Source organism: Mustela nivalis, assembly GCF_964662115.1.
Source record: "Mustela nivalis genome assembly, chromosome: 13".
NCBI lineage: Eukaryota > Metazoa > Chordata > Mammalia > Carnivora > Mustelidae > Mustela > Mustela nivalis.
Window position 1 is genome coordinate 33,319,507 of NC_139032.1, and position 13,434 is coordinate 33,332,940.

Below are 13,434 nucleotides of genomic sequence, written 5' to 3' on the forward strand. Positions count from 1 at the left end.
ATCAAAAGCTTCTGCACAGCAGAGGAAAGAGTCAACGAAACAAAGAGGCAACCCACAGAATGGGAGAAGATATTTGCAAATAACACTACAGGCAAAGGGCTGATATCCAAGATCTATAATGAACTCCTCAAACTCAACACACACAAAACAGATAATCACATCAAAAAATTGGCAGAAGACATGAGCAGACACTTCTCCAAAGAAGACATACAAATGGCTAACAGGTACATGAAAAAATGTTCATCATCATTAGCCATCAGGGAGAATCAAATCAAAGCCACATTGAGATACAACTTGACACCAGTTAGAATGGCCATTATTAACAAGACAGTAAACAACATGTGTTAGAGAGGATGTGGAGAAAGGGGAACCCTCTTCCACTGTTGGTGGGAATGCAAGTTGGTGCAGCCACTTTGGAAAACAGTGTGGATATTCCTCAAAAATATAAAACTAGTGCTTCCCTATGACCCTGCAATTGCACTACTGGATATTTACCCCAACGATACAGATGTAGTGAAAAAAAGGGCCATCTGTACTGCAGTGTTCATAGCAGCAACGACCATAGTCGCCAAACTGTGGAAAGAACCAGAATGCCCTTCAATGGATGAATGGATAAAGAAGATATGGTCCATATATACACTGGAGTATTATGCCTCCGTCAGAAAGGATGGTTACCCAACTTTTGTATCAACATGGATGGGACTGGAAGCGATTATGCTGAGTGAAATAAGTCAAGCAGAGAGTCAAGTATCATATGGTTTCACTTACTTGTGGAATATAAGGAATAACATGGAGGACATTGGAAGATGGAGAGAAGTGAGTGGGGAGATATTGTAGGGGGAGAAAAACCACTAGAGACTGGGGGTCTGAGAAACCAACTGAGGCTTTGGGGATGGGGGTGAGGGGTTGGGTGAGCCTGGTGGTGGGTATTATGGAGGGCACATATTACATGGAGCACTGGGTGTGGTGCATAAACAATATATTTTGGAACACTGAAAAGAAATAAACTAAATGTAAAATGAAAAAAAAAAACCTTGAATTTTATGAAAAGTGGATGAACAACGAGTAAATAGTAATTAAAAATCTCAGCATCTTGTTTAATAAAACCTATTGAAGTACATAGGCAGACAGGTATACTTATGTTTCAGATTTCACATATTTTATTTGTATTTTAAAAAATAAATTATTTAATTTATTTTGGCTTTGAAATGAAAACTGGATTAGAGACAGAAGGTAGCTCCAACACATGGTATTTATTCAAATCCTAGAAAGGAAATAAACCAATAAATTAGCAACATAAGAAAAAGCTACCTTGTGATCTCAGACCATCCAGATATATGTTTGTGTGTTTTCTTTTAAAACTCCATCACTCACTAAATTGGTGATTTTACTTAAGTTAGATGATTCCCTCTCAATTATGTAGCTTTATATCTATTTTTAAGACTGTATGTGCTATAAAAATGGAGATTTGTAGGTATGTGCTTGCATATGTACATATAAGCAGTAATACATCACTTGATTTTGATTTGCTAAGTAAATCAGTGCATAGATACATTTATCCATATGTAACAGGGCTTGAGAAAAAGACATTACCACTAGATATTTAATATTTTGACTTTTTATTTCATGATGTCACCATTTCTTTTGAGATGTTGAGATAATAACATCTTTTTTTTTTTTTTTAAGATTTTATTTATTTATTTGACAGAGAGAGATCACAAGTAGGCAGAGAGAGAGAGAGAGGAGAAAGCAGGCTTCCTGCTGAGCAGAGAGCCCGATGTGGGACTCGATCCCAGGACCCCGAGATCATGACCTGAACCGAAGGCAGCGGCTTAACCCACTGAGCCACGCAGGCGCCCCGAGATAATAACATCTTAAGTTAAACTTATATTTCCCAGCTGAAATTGCTCAGCCCATTCTGTTGCATTTTCTTGCGTTGTTCCTGCTGCAGTAGTTGACTGGTTTAAGTTGAACATCAAGCCTTCTGATGAATGAGAATGACCCCTGTCTGGACTATTTAGAGAATGGGAGGGTCTAATCTCTGGGAGCCAGTTCATAGAAATCTTTGTGGGGGAGTGGTATTTTGGAAGGTACAGAGTGTAGTGGTTATGAGCAAATGCTTGAGAGCAACTCCCATTTCTGCAAACTAATCACTGTGTGCCCTTATTCAGGTACTTACCTCCTCTGTGCTTTAGTTTCCTTATCTGAGGTAATAAAACCTGTTTTATAAAGTTATTGTGGGACATACCTATGTAAGGATTTTATCACAGTGTGCAGCAGATAGGAATGAAGAAATTTTGATTAAATGCCTATTATTATTGACCTGATTTCAAGTACAGATTCTAGACCCAGATCTATACAGTTACTTAAAATATTTGGCCATTTTGCTATGCAGAGTGTATAGTGATCATAGCTACTTTTTTTTTTTTTTTAAGATTTTATTTATTTGACACAGAGAGAGAGAGCACACATAAAAGCAAGGGAAGCAGCTGGCAGAGGGAGAAGGAGAAACATTTTCCCTCTATTATAGGACTCGGGGCAGACACCCCACTGACTGAGCCATCCAGGCACCCTGATCATAGCTACTTTCATTGGAGAAATAGGAAAAGCTGAATACTGTAACTAATTTATTATTATAATTAATAGGAAAGAGTAGAATGTAAAGTTTATTGATGTTCATTGTATTTATAAGACTTAAAGATCTCTTAACTACCTAACTTTGAGGGGCCTTTAAAAAAGAAACTAAAAGTTTTCTAGGCTTTAAAAAGAAACGTTCTAGGTTTTAAAAAAATCATCATCATCACCATCATCAGTTAAAGTTACTCCTGCGAAAGGAGTAACGTCTGTAATTTCTTTCTTTCTTTCTTTCTTTCTTTCTTTCTTTCTTTCTTTTCTTTTCTTTTCTTTTCTTTTCTTTTTTTTTTTTAAGATTTTATTTATTTATTTGACAGGGACACAGCAAGAGAGGTAACACAAGCAGGGGAAGTGGCAAAGGGTGAAGCAGGCTTCCTTCTGAGCAGGGAGCCTGATGGGGAGCTCTATCCCAGGACCCTGGGATATGACCTGAGCTGAAGGGAGACACTTAACAGACACCCAGGCGCCCTCATCTGTAATTTCTTCTTATTAAAAGGCTCTTGCTAGCCTTGTGGTTCAAAATACCTTTTAGGGAGATAATCTTTGTACCTTACTCTGTAATCTTCATGTGCTTTTATGATTTAACATTGATCAGAAATAGTAGAATTTAAGTGGAAGACTGTAACCCCGATTTTGTGCTTCTAAATGAATTAAATGTTAAGATGTATTTGTTTGACTTAGAAATTATACATTAGCAATTGAAGATCAGTTTTATGTGTTTGTGTTTATTTTGAATCTCAGTATGACAGTTCAAATTTAGGTGTTGTCATGGAGGAGGAGTACAAGACCCTGAGATTTTAATGGGAGGTGAGGAGGAAGGACTCCCTAAAAACAGCAAAAAGGATGGGATCAGGATGTTTTGTTTTCCAAGGAAGGTCCAACTGGCAATCCGTACATAGATTTTTATATTTCCCTTTACTGTGTGTGTGTGTGTGCGTATGTGTGTTTAGTTGAGTTTCAGAGAAAGTTTGAAACTCTAAAAACAAAAAATACAAATCAGCTTTTAAAAATAAATGGCCGAGGGAGGAGTCAAGATGGCGGAGAAGTAGCAAGCTGAGACTGCTTCAGCTAGCCGGAGATCAGCTAGATAGCTTATCTAAAGATTGCAAACACCTGAAAATCCATCGGCAGACCGAAGAGAAGAAGAACAGCAATTCTGGAAACAGAAAAACAACCGCTTTCTGAAAGGTAGGACCGGCGGAGAAGTGAATCCAAAGCGACGGGAAGATAGACCCCGGGCGGAGGGGCCGGCTCCCGTCCCGGCAAGCGGCGGAGCAACCACGCACAAAATCAGGACTTTTAAAAGTCTGTTCCGCTGAGGGACATCGCTCCAGAGGCTAAACCGGGGCGAAGCCCACGCGGGGTCAGCGTGGCCTCAGGTCCCGCAGGGTCACAGAAGGATCGGGGGTGTCTGAGTGTCGCAGAGCTTGCGGGTATTGGAACGGGAAAGCCGGCTACAGAGACAGAGCCGACAGTAAGCTCACAGCTCGGTGTTACCTTGAACCGATCGCAGGCTCGGTGAGCTCGGAGCACGGCCGGAGGTCAGGCAGACGGGAATAACTGGGCGCTGTTCTCTGAGGGCGCACTGAGGAGTGGGGCCCTGGGCTCTCGGCTCCTCGGGCCGGAGACCAGGAGGCCGCCATTTGTGTTCCCGTCCTCCGGAACTCTACGGAAAGCGCTCAGGGAACAAACGCTCCTGAAAGCAAACCCGAGCGGATTACTCACCCCGACCCCGGGTAAGGGCCGTGTAATTCCGCCTGGGGCAAAGACACGTGAGAATCACTACAACAGGCCCCTCCCCCAGAAGATCAACAAGAAATCCAGCCGAGACCAAGTTCACCTACCAAGGAGTGCGGTTTCAATACCAAGGAGAGCAGCAGAATTCCAGAGGAGGAGAAAGCCAAGCACGGAACTCATGGCTTTTTTCCTGTGATTTTTTTTCAGTCTTGCAGTTAATTTAATTTTTTCTTTTTCATTTTTTTTTTTCTTTTCTTTTTCTTCTCGCCTTCGGGTAAAAATTTTTTTTTTTTAACTGTTACCTTTTTCTTTTTTAACGATTTTTTACTAGTTTATCTAATATATATATTTTTTCTTTTTTACATTTTTCTCAGGTGTTTTCTTTTTTTAAAAAAAATTTTTTTTTCTTTTCTTTTTTTTTCTTTCCTTCTTTTTGAACCTCTTTTTATCCCCTTTCTCCCCACTCACGATTTTGGATCTCTTCTAATTTAGTTAAAGCATATTTTTCTGGGGTTGTTGCCACCCTTTTAGTATTTTACTTGCCCCTTCATTTACTCTTATCTGGCCAAAATGACAAGACGTAAAAATTCAACGCAAAAAAAAGAACAAGAGGCAGTACCGAAGGCTAGGGACCTAATCAATACAGACATTGGTAATATGTCAGATCTAGAGTTCAGAATGACAATTCTCAAGGTTCTAGCCGGGCTCGAAAAAGGCATGGAAGATACTAGAGAAACCCTCTCGAGAGATATAAAAGCCCTTTCTGGAGAAATAAAAGAACTAAAATCTAACCAAGTTGAAATCAAAAAAGCTATTAATGAGGTGCAATCAAAAATGGAGGCTCTAACTGCTAGGATAAATGAGGCAGAAGAAAGAATTAGTGATATAGAAGACCAAATGACAGAGAATAAAGAAGCTGAGCAAAAGAGGGACAAACAGCTACTGGACCACGAGGGGAGAATTCGAGAATTAAGTGACACCATAAGACGAAACAACATTAGAATAATTGGGATTCCAGAAGAAGAAGAAAGAGAGAGGGGAGCAGAAGGTATACTGGAAAGAATTATTGGGGAGAATTTCCCCAATATGGCAAAGGGAACGAGCATCAAAATTCAGGAGGTTCAGAGAACGCCCCTCAAAATCAATAAGAATAGGCCCACACCCCGTCACCTAATAGTAAAATTTACAAGTCTCAGTGACAAAGAGAAAATCCTGAAAGCAGCCCGGGAAAAGAAGTCTGTAACATACAATGGTAAAAATATTAGATTGGCAGCTGACTTATCCACAGAGACCTGGCAGGCCAGAAAGAGCTGGCATGATATTTTTAGAGCACTAAACGAGAAAAACATGCAGCCCAGAATACTATATCCAGCTAGGCTATCATTGAAAATAGAAGGAGAGATTAAAAGCTTCCAGGACAAACAACAACTGAAAGAATTTGCAAATACCAAACCAGCTCTACAGGAAATATTGAAAGGGGTCCTCTAAGCAAAGAGAGAGCCTACAAGTGGTAGATCAGAAAGGAACAGAGACCATATACAATAACAGTCACCTTACAGGCAATACAATGGCACTAAATTCATATCTCTCAATAGTTACCCTGAATGTGAATGGGCTAAATGCCCCTGTCAAAAGACACAGGGTATCAGAATGGATAAAAAAACAAAACCCATCTATATGTTGCCTCCAAGAAACTCATTTTAAGCCCGAAGACACCTCCAGATTTAAAGTGAGGGGGTGGAAAAGAATTTACCATGCTAATGGACATCAGAAGAAAGCAGGAGTGGCAATCCTTATATCAGATCACTTAGATTTTAAGCCAAAGACTATAATAAGAGATGAGGAAGGACACTATATCATACTCAAAGGGTCTGTCCAACAAGAAGATTTAACAATTTTAAATATCTATGCCCCCAACGTGGGAGCAGCCAACTATATAAACCAATTAATAACAAAATCAAAGAAACACATTAACAACAATACAATAATAGTAGGGGACTTTAACACTCCCCTCACTGAAATGGACAGGTCATCCAAGCAAAAGATCAGCAAGGAAATAAAGTCCTTAAACGACACACTGGACCAGATGGACATCACAGATATATTCAGAATATTTTATCCCAAAGCAACAGAATACACATTCTTCTCTAGTGCACATGGAACATTCTCCAGAATAGATCACATCCTCGGTCCTAAATCAGGACTCAACCGGTATCAAAAGATTGGGATCATTCCCTGCATATTTTCAGACCACAATGCTCTAAAGCTAGAACTCAACCACAAAAGGAAGTTTGGAAAGAACCCAAATACATGGAGACTAAACAGTATCCTTCTAAAGAATGAATGGGTCAACCGGGAAATTAAAGAAGAATTGAAAAAAATCATGGAAACAAATGATAATGAAAATACAACAGTTCAAAATCTGTGGGACACAATAAAGGCAGTCCTGAGAGGTCTCAGGTACACAACCTAACCGTACACCTAAAGGAGCTGGAGAAAGAACAAGAAAGAAACCCTAAGCCCAGCAGGAGAAGAGAAATCATAAAGATCAGAGCAGAAATCAATGAAATAGAAACCAAAAAAACAATAGAACAAATCAACGAAAGTAGGAGCTGGTTCTTTGAAAGAATTAATAAAATTGATAAACCCCTGGCCCGACTTATCAAAAAGAAAAGAGAAAGGACCCAAATAAGTAAAATCATGAATGAAAGAGGAGAGATCACAACTAACACCAAAGAAATACAAACTATTATAAGAACATACTATGAGCAACTCTACGGCAATAAATTTGACAATCTGGAAGAAATGGATGCATTCCTAGAAACATATAAACTACCACAACTGAACCAGGAAGAAATAGAAAGCCTGAACAGACCCATAACCAGTAAGGAGATTGAAACAGTCATTAAAAATCTCCAAACAAACAAAAGCCCAGGGCCAGATGGCTTCCCAGGGGAATTCTACCAAACATTTAAAGAAGAACTAATTCCTATTCTCCTGAAACTGTTCCAAAAAATAGAAATGGAAGGAAAACTTCCAAACTCATTTTATGAGGCCAGCATCACCTTGATCCCAAAACCAGACAAGGATCCCACCAAAAAAGAGAGCTATAGACCGATATCCTTGATGAACACAGATGCGAAAATACTCAACAAAATACTAGCCAATAGGATTCAACAGTACATTAAAAAGATTATTCACCACGACCAAGTGGGATTTATTCCAGGGCTGCAAGGTTGGTTCAACATCCGCAAATCAGTCAATGTGATACAACACATCAATAAAAGAAAGAACAAGAACCATATGATACTCTCAATAGATGCTGAAAAAGCATTTGACAAAGTACAGCATCCCTTCCTGATCAAAACTCTTCAAAGTGTAGGGATAGAGGGCACATACCTCAATATCATCAAAGCCATCTATGAAAAACCCACCGCAAATATCATTCTCAATGGAGAAAAACTGAAAGCTTTTCCACTAAGGTCAGGAACACGGCAGGGATGTCCATTATCACCACTGCTATTCAACATAGTACTAGAGGTCCTAGCCTCAGCAATCAGACAACAAAAGGAAATTAAAGGCATCCAAATCGGCAAAGAAGAAGTCAAATTATCACTCTTCGCAGATGATATGATACTATATGTGGAAAACCCAAAAGACTCCACTCCAAAACTGCTAGAACTTATACAGAAATTCAGTAAAGTGTCAGGATATAAAATCAATGCACAGAAATCAGTTGCATTTCTCTACACCAACAGCAAGACAGAAGAAAGAGATATTAAGGAGTCAATCCCATTTACAATTGCATCCAAAACCATAAGATACCTAGGAATAAACCTAACCAAAGAGACACAGAATCTATACTCAGAAAACTATAAAGTACTCATGAAAGAAATTGAGGAAGACACAAAGAAATGGAAAAATGTTCCATGCTCCTGGATTGGAAGAATAAATATTGTGAAAATGTCTATGGCACCTAAAGCAATCTACACATTTAATGCAATTCCTATCAAAGTACCATCCATCTTTTTCAAAGAAATGGAACAAATAATGCTAAAATTTATATGGAACCAGAAAAGACCTCGAATAGCCAAAGGGATATTGAAAAAGAAAGCCAACGTTGGTGGCATCACAATTCCGGACTTCAAGCTCTATTACAAAGCTGTCATCATCAAGACAGCATGGTACTGGCACAAAAACAGACACATAGATCAATGGAACAGAATAGAGAGCCCAGAAATAGACCCTCAAATCTATGGTCAACTAATCTTCGACAAAGCAGGAAAGAATGTCCAATGGAAAAAAGACAGCCTCTTCAATAAATGGTGCTGGGAAAATTGGACAGCCACATGCAGAAAAATGAAATTGGACCATTTCCTTACACCACACACAAAAATAGACTCAAAATGGATGAAGGACCTCAATGTGCGAAAGGAATCCATCAAAATCCTTGAGGAGAACACAGGCAGCAACCTCTTCGACCTCTGCCGCAGCAACATCTTCCTAGGAACAACGCAAAAGGCAAGGGAAGCAACGGAAAAAATGAACTATTGCAATTTCATCAAGATCAAAAGCTTTTGCACAGCAAAGGAAACAGTTAACAAAATCAAAAGACAACTGACAGAATGGGAGAAGATATTTGCAAACGACATATCAGATAAAGGACTAGTGTCCAGAATCTATAAAGAACTTAGCAAACTCAACACCCAAAGAACAAATAATCCAATCAAGAAATGGGCAGAGGACATGAACAGACATTTCTGCAAAGAAGACATCCAGATGGCCAACAGACACATGAAAAAGTGCTCCATATCACTCGGCATCAGGGAAATACAAATCAAAACCACAATGAGATATCACCTCACACCAGTCAGAATGGCTAAAATCAACAAGTCAGGAAATGACAGATGCTGGCGAGGATGTGGAGAAAGGGGAACCCTCCTACACTGTTGGTGGGAATGCAAGCTGGTGCAGCCACTCTGGAAAACAGCATGGAGGTTCCTCAGAATGTTGAAAATAGAACTGCCCTATGACCCAGCAATTGCACTATTGGGTATTTACCCTAAAGATACAAACGTCGTGATCCAAAGGGGCACATGCACCCGAATGTTTATAGCAGCAATGTCCACAATAGCCAAACTATGGAAAGAACCTAGATGTCCATCCACAGATGAATGATCAAGAAGATGTGGTATATATACACAATGGAATACTATGCAGCCATCAAAAGAAATGAAGTCTTGCCATTTGCAACAACATGGATGGAACTAGAGCATATCATGCTTAGCGAAATAAGTCAAGCAGAGAAAGACAACTATCATATGATCTCCCTGATATGAGGAAGTGGTGATGCAACATGGAGGCTTAAGTGGGTAGGAGAAGAATAAATGAAACAAGATGGGATTGGGAGGGAGACAAACCATAAGTGACTCTTAATCTCACAAAACAAACTGAGGGTTGCTGGGGGGAGGGGGTTTGGGAGAAGGGGGTGGGATTATGGACATTGGGGAGGGTATGTGCTTTGGTGAGTGCTGTGAAGTGTGTAAACCTGGTGATTCACAGACCTGTGCCCCTGGGGATAAAAATATATGTTTATAAAAAATAAAAAGTTAGATTCAAAAAAAAAAAAATAAAAAAAAAAATAAAAATAAATGGCCTTTTGGGACGCCTGGGTGGCTCAGTTGGTTGGACGACTGCCTTTGGCTCAGGTCATGATCCTGTAGTCCTGGGATCGAGTCCCGCATCGGACTCCCAGCTCCATGGGGAGTCTGCTTCTCTCTCTGACCTTCTCCTCGTTCATGCTCTCTCTCACTGTCTCTCTCTCAAGTAAATAAATAAAATCTTTAAAAAAAAAAATAAATGGCCTTTCATTGGTGGAAAGGTAAATAGTTGAATGGTGCCTAAGAAAAATATATTTCATAGCAATACACCCCTGAGGAGGGTATTTACCTTGCCAGGTTACTTAGTGAAGTCAGATTTTGCTTTGGAGATAATGCCAAATACTTAGCCTTCTTATTTGTAACATAGTAGGTTTATTCTTGTGACTAAAAACAATCTGCTGTAGAACTGTGTATCATTTGATATTGTTCCCTCTTGTAGCAGAGCAAGCATTTCTTACCTGTTTTGCCTACATAGATGTCCCACACTGAAACTCCTCCCCACAGAATAGTGAATCATCTCCTAAGTCGTGGGAGCAGCTCCCTTCTCTTTTTTTCCTTCTCTGCCAAAGAATAAATGTTTCAAATTTATGTTGGTCTATTTCTTTCAACACTTTTACAAATTGCTAATATAATCTACATAAAACAGAATCTTGTGTATGTGATCTCCTCCACCAAAGGTGTAGCCAGAGGTTTCCGTGTTTGCTTGAATGATGTATGTGTGTATGTATACATAATTTAATATACAGTTGACCCTTGAGCAACATGAGGGTTAGAGGTCTCAAGCAGTTGAAAGTCCACATACAACTTTTTGACTCCTCAAAAACTTGACTACTAATAGCCTAATGTTGAAGCATTACCAGTAACACCAATTAATACATACTTCATATGTTATATGTATTATAGTATTCTTATAATAAACTATAGAAAATATTAAGAAAATCATAAGAGAATATACATTTATTGTAGCACACTGTATTTACTGAAAAAAAAAATCCACATATAAGTGGATTTGTCCAGTTCAGACCCATTGTTCAAGGTTCAAATGTATATTGATATATCAATATACTGAATATATATAATATTTATATATTTGGTATATATTTAATAAATATATTTATTTGATTTCTTTACTTCCATGCCATAACACCCATTTTCAGAGTTGTTTATGATTGTCTAGAGAATACTGCAGCTCGAAAAGAAAGGTTATGATTTTTTCTTAGTGAGTAAAACTCAGGTCTAAAAGTTTTTCAGGAGAACAAAATGAAACAGTAAGTCTTTTGTTCTCTTGTAAAGGAAGTTAATATTTTCTTTGTTCTCTCTATCTAAAGGCTGGAAAGATAGCTTAACAATGTCAAAGAAAAAGAAAATTGAAACCAACCACACCAAGCTGTTTTTGGAAGGTACTTTAAATGAGAACAGGCTTCCAAAACTGCTGGTTTTTTAGTTGACTAAGCCATCTGTTCAGTTTTTCAGCAGGCACTGTCTTCAGTCTCCCTGATTTTTATAGCTTCCCCTTGGGAAACTGGAAAACTACAAATCATCACAGCACTGCAGAGCCTTTTGAAGAGCTGTGTGTGGCTTAGGAGTTTGTCAGTCTTCTATCATGTATTTGGAATGGTTTTACTTCTACAAAACTTGTGCTTTTTTTTTTTTTTTAAGTGTTATTTATTTGAGAGACACACACAGAGAGAAAACACACACAGGAGTGCAGGGCGGGGGGACAGAGAGAATCTCAAGCCCACTCCAGGTTGGGCCAGGAGCTGATGAGACGATGAGATCATGACCAGGGCTGAAATCAACAGTTGAATGTTTAACCGACTGAGCCACCCAGGTGCCCCACACAACTTGTGCTTTTATAGATTTTGAGAAGAAGGAGAGTCTGAGGAAAGAAGAAAGATAGTTAAACTTGTTTTTCTTATAGACTTAAAAAATTTTTTGTTAATTTATTTGATAGAGAAAGAGAGAGCAGAAGCAGGGAGACTGGCAGGCAGAGGGGTAGGGAGAAGCAGACTCCCCACCGAGCAGGGAGCCCAATGCGGGACTCAATCCTAGCTCTCTGGGATCACCACCTGAGCTGAAGGCAGACACTTACCGACTGAGTCACCCAGATGCCCCTTATAGAAGCTTTTATTTTTCCAGATATACCAATAATAAAATGGTGGCTATTTCATTGAAATTAACTTTTTCATGTTTCATTTAATTGGAATACATAAACCTGTTACTCAAAGTAAATTTGTGTTTTATTTTTCAGTTCTGCCATTAGTTTCTTTCATTCTTATGTCAAATTCAATGATGTCACAGTTTTATTATAAACATTCTTTAGAGGGTGTTGATGTTAAATTTATTAATACCTCATTACATTGAGTATAATTTCCTAGAAATAGAATAGATATTTTAAAGTTGATGCATAGACTTCAATGTGTGTTTAATAGATGAGTTTTCCTTGATGTTTTAAACATAAATTATATTTTTAAAAGTATCTTTGAATATTATGTAATAGTCAAGTGACTCCCATCATCTCCTGACCATGCACTCACACTCCCTCTTTCTCTCCCTCTCTCTCTCTCTCTCTCTCTCTCACACACACACACACACACACACACACACACAGTAACTCTGAGGAAGAGATTTAAGTTTTATCCTATGGTTAGAAACTACATTTCTTGTTCCTGTCACCTAGAGATAACAGTTCTCAATCTGAATATCGTTTGAGCTTCAAAATGTAAGCAGTTACGAATCATCATTGTCACTGTGGAGAACAAGATGAGTACAACTTTTTAAAAGTCTTTGTGGGAATCGTGACAATTTTCAGTTCCACCCCAACAAAATAGGACCCAAATGCTTGAGGATTAATACTAATGCAAATAAATACTTGAATATGAGAGACTTAAAATCATCCACATGGCAGAAATATTCTTTAAATCATTTCACCTTTAAAATTTCATAATTATGTTGAGATAATGATGGGAAAGTATAGCCAACATTTAAATACGTAAGTTTTCATTTCTTTTATATATTTCACCAACATATTGTTTAAACAATATTAATTTTTTCTAGGCAATCAATATCCATACATCACTAAATTCATAACTGTACTACTTTTCTAGAAATTAATTACTTTATGATCATTTTAGTTTCTCTTTGGCTCTCTTCATTGCATGAGCTTTATATAATACTCCAACTTTTACTTGATTTTTGAAACCTCAGAATATTTATCCTATTCAGACTGATACCCTCATTCATGCCTGAGAGGAGATCTCTACTCCTTTCCAAATTCAGTCATATATCCTTATTGCCCTTCCCCACTCCATTTTTTTGGTCTTCGCCTGTGTGGCTTATTCTCTATCCATAAGCACATCCAGACTCAGTCTCCAAATGGTCTTCAGCTCTGAAACCATTCCTG

General features: G+C 38.5%; 1 protein-coding gene across 24 annotated transcripts in view; it reads left to right on the forward strand.

The window, feature by feature from the left end:
* KDM4C (lysine demethylase 4C) overlaps nucleotides 1-13,434 on the forward strand; it is a 518,729-nt gene that overhangs the window by 214,875 nt on the left and 290,420 nt on the right. For 2 of the 24 annotated variants that reach the window (XR_014301836.1, XR_014301837.1), the window contains exon 9: nucleotides 11,360-11,431. The exons of 21 other annotated variants lie outside the window; for them this stretch is intronic. The gene's annotated coding sequence lies outside the window, so the exon portion shown is untranslated. Of the gene's footprint in view, nucleotides 1-11,359; nucleotides 11,432-13,434 lie in introns of those variants that run through there. One more of the 24 variants, XM_082695152.1, reaches the window with a different exon arrangement.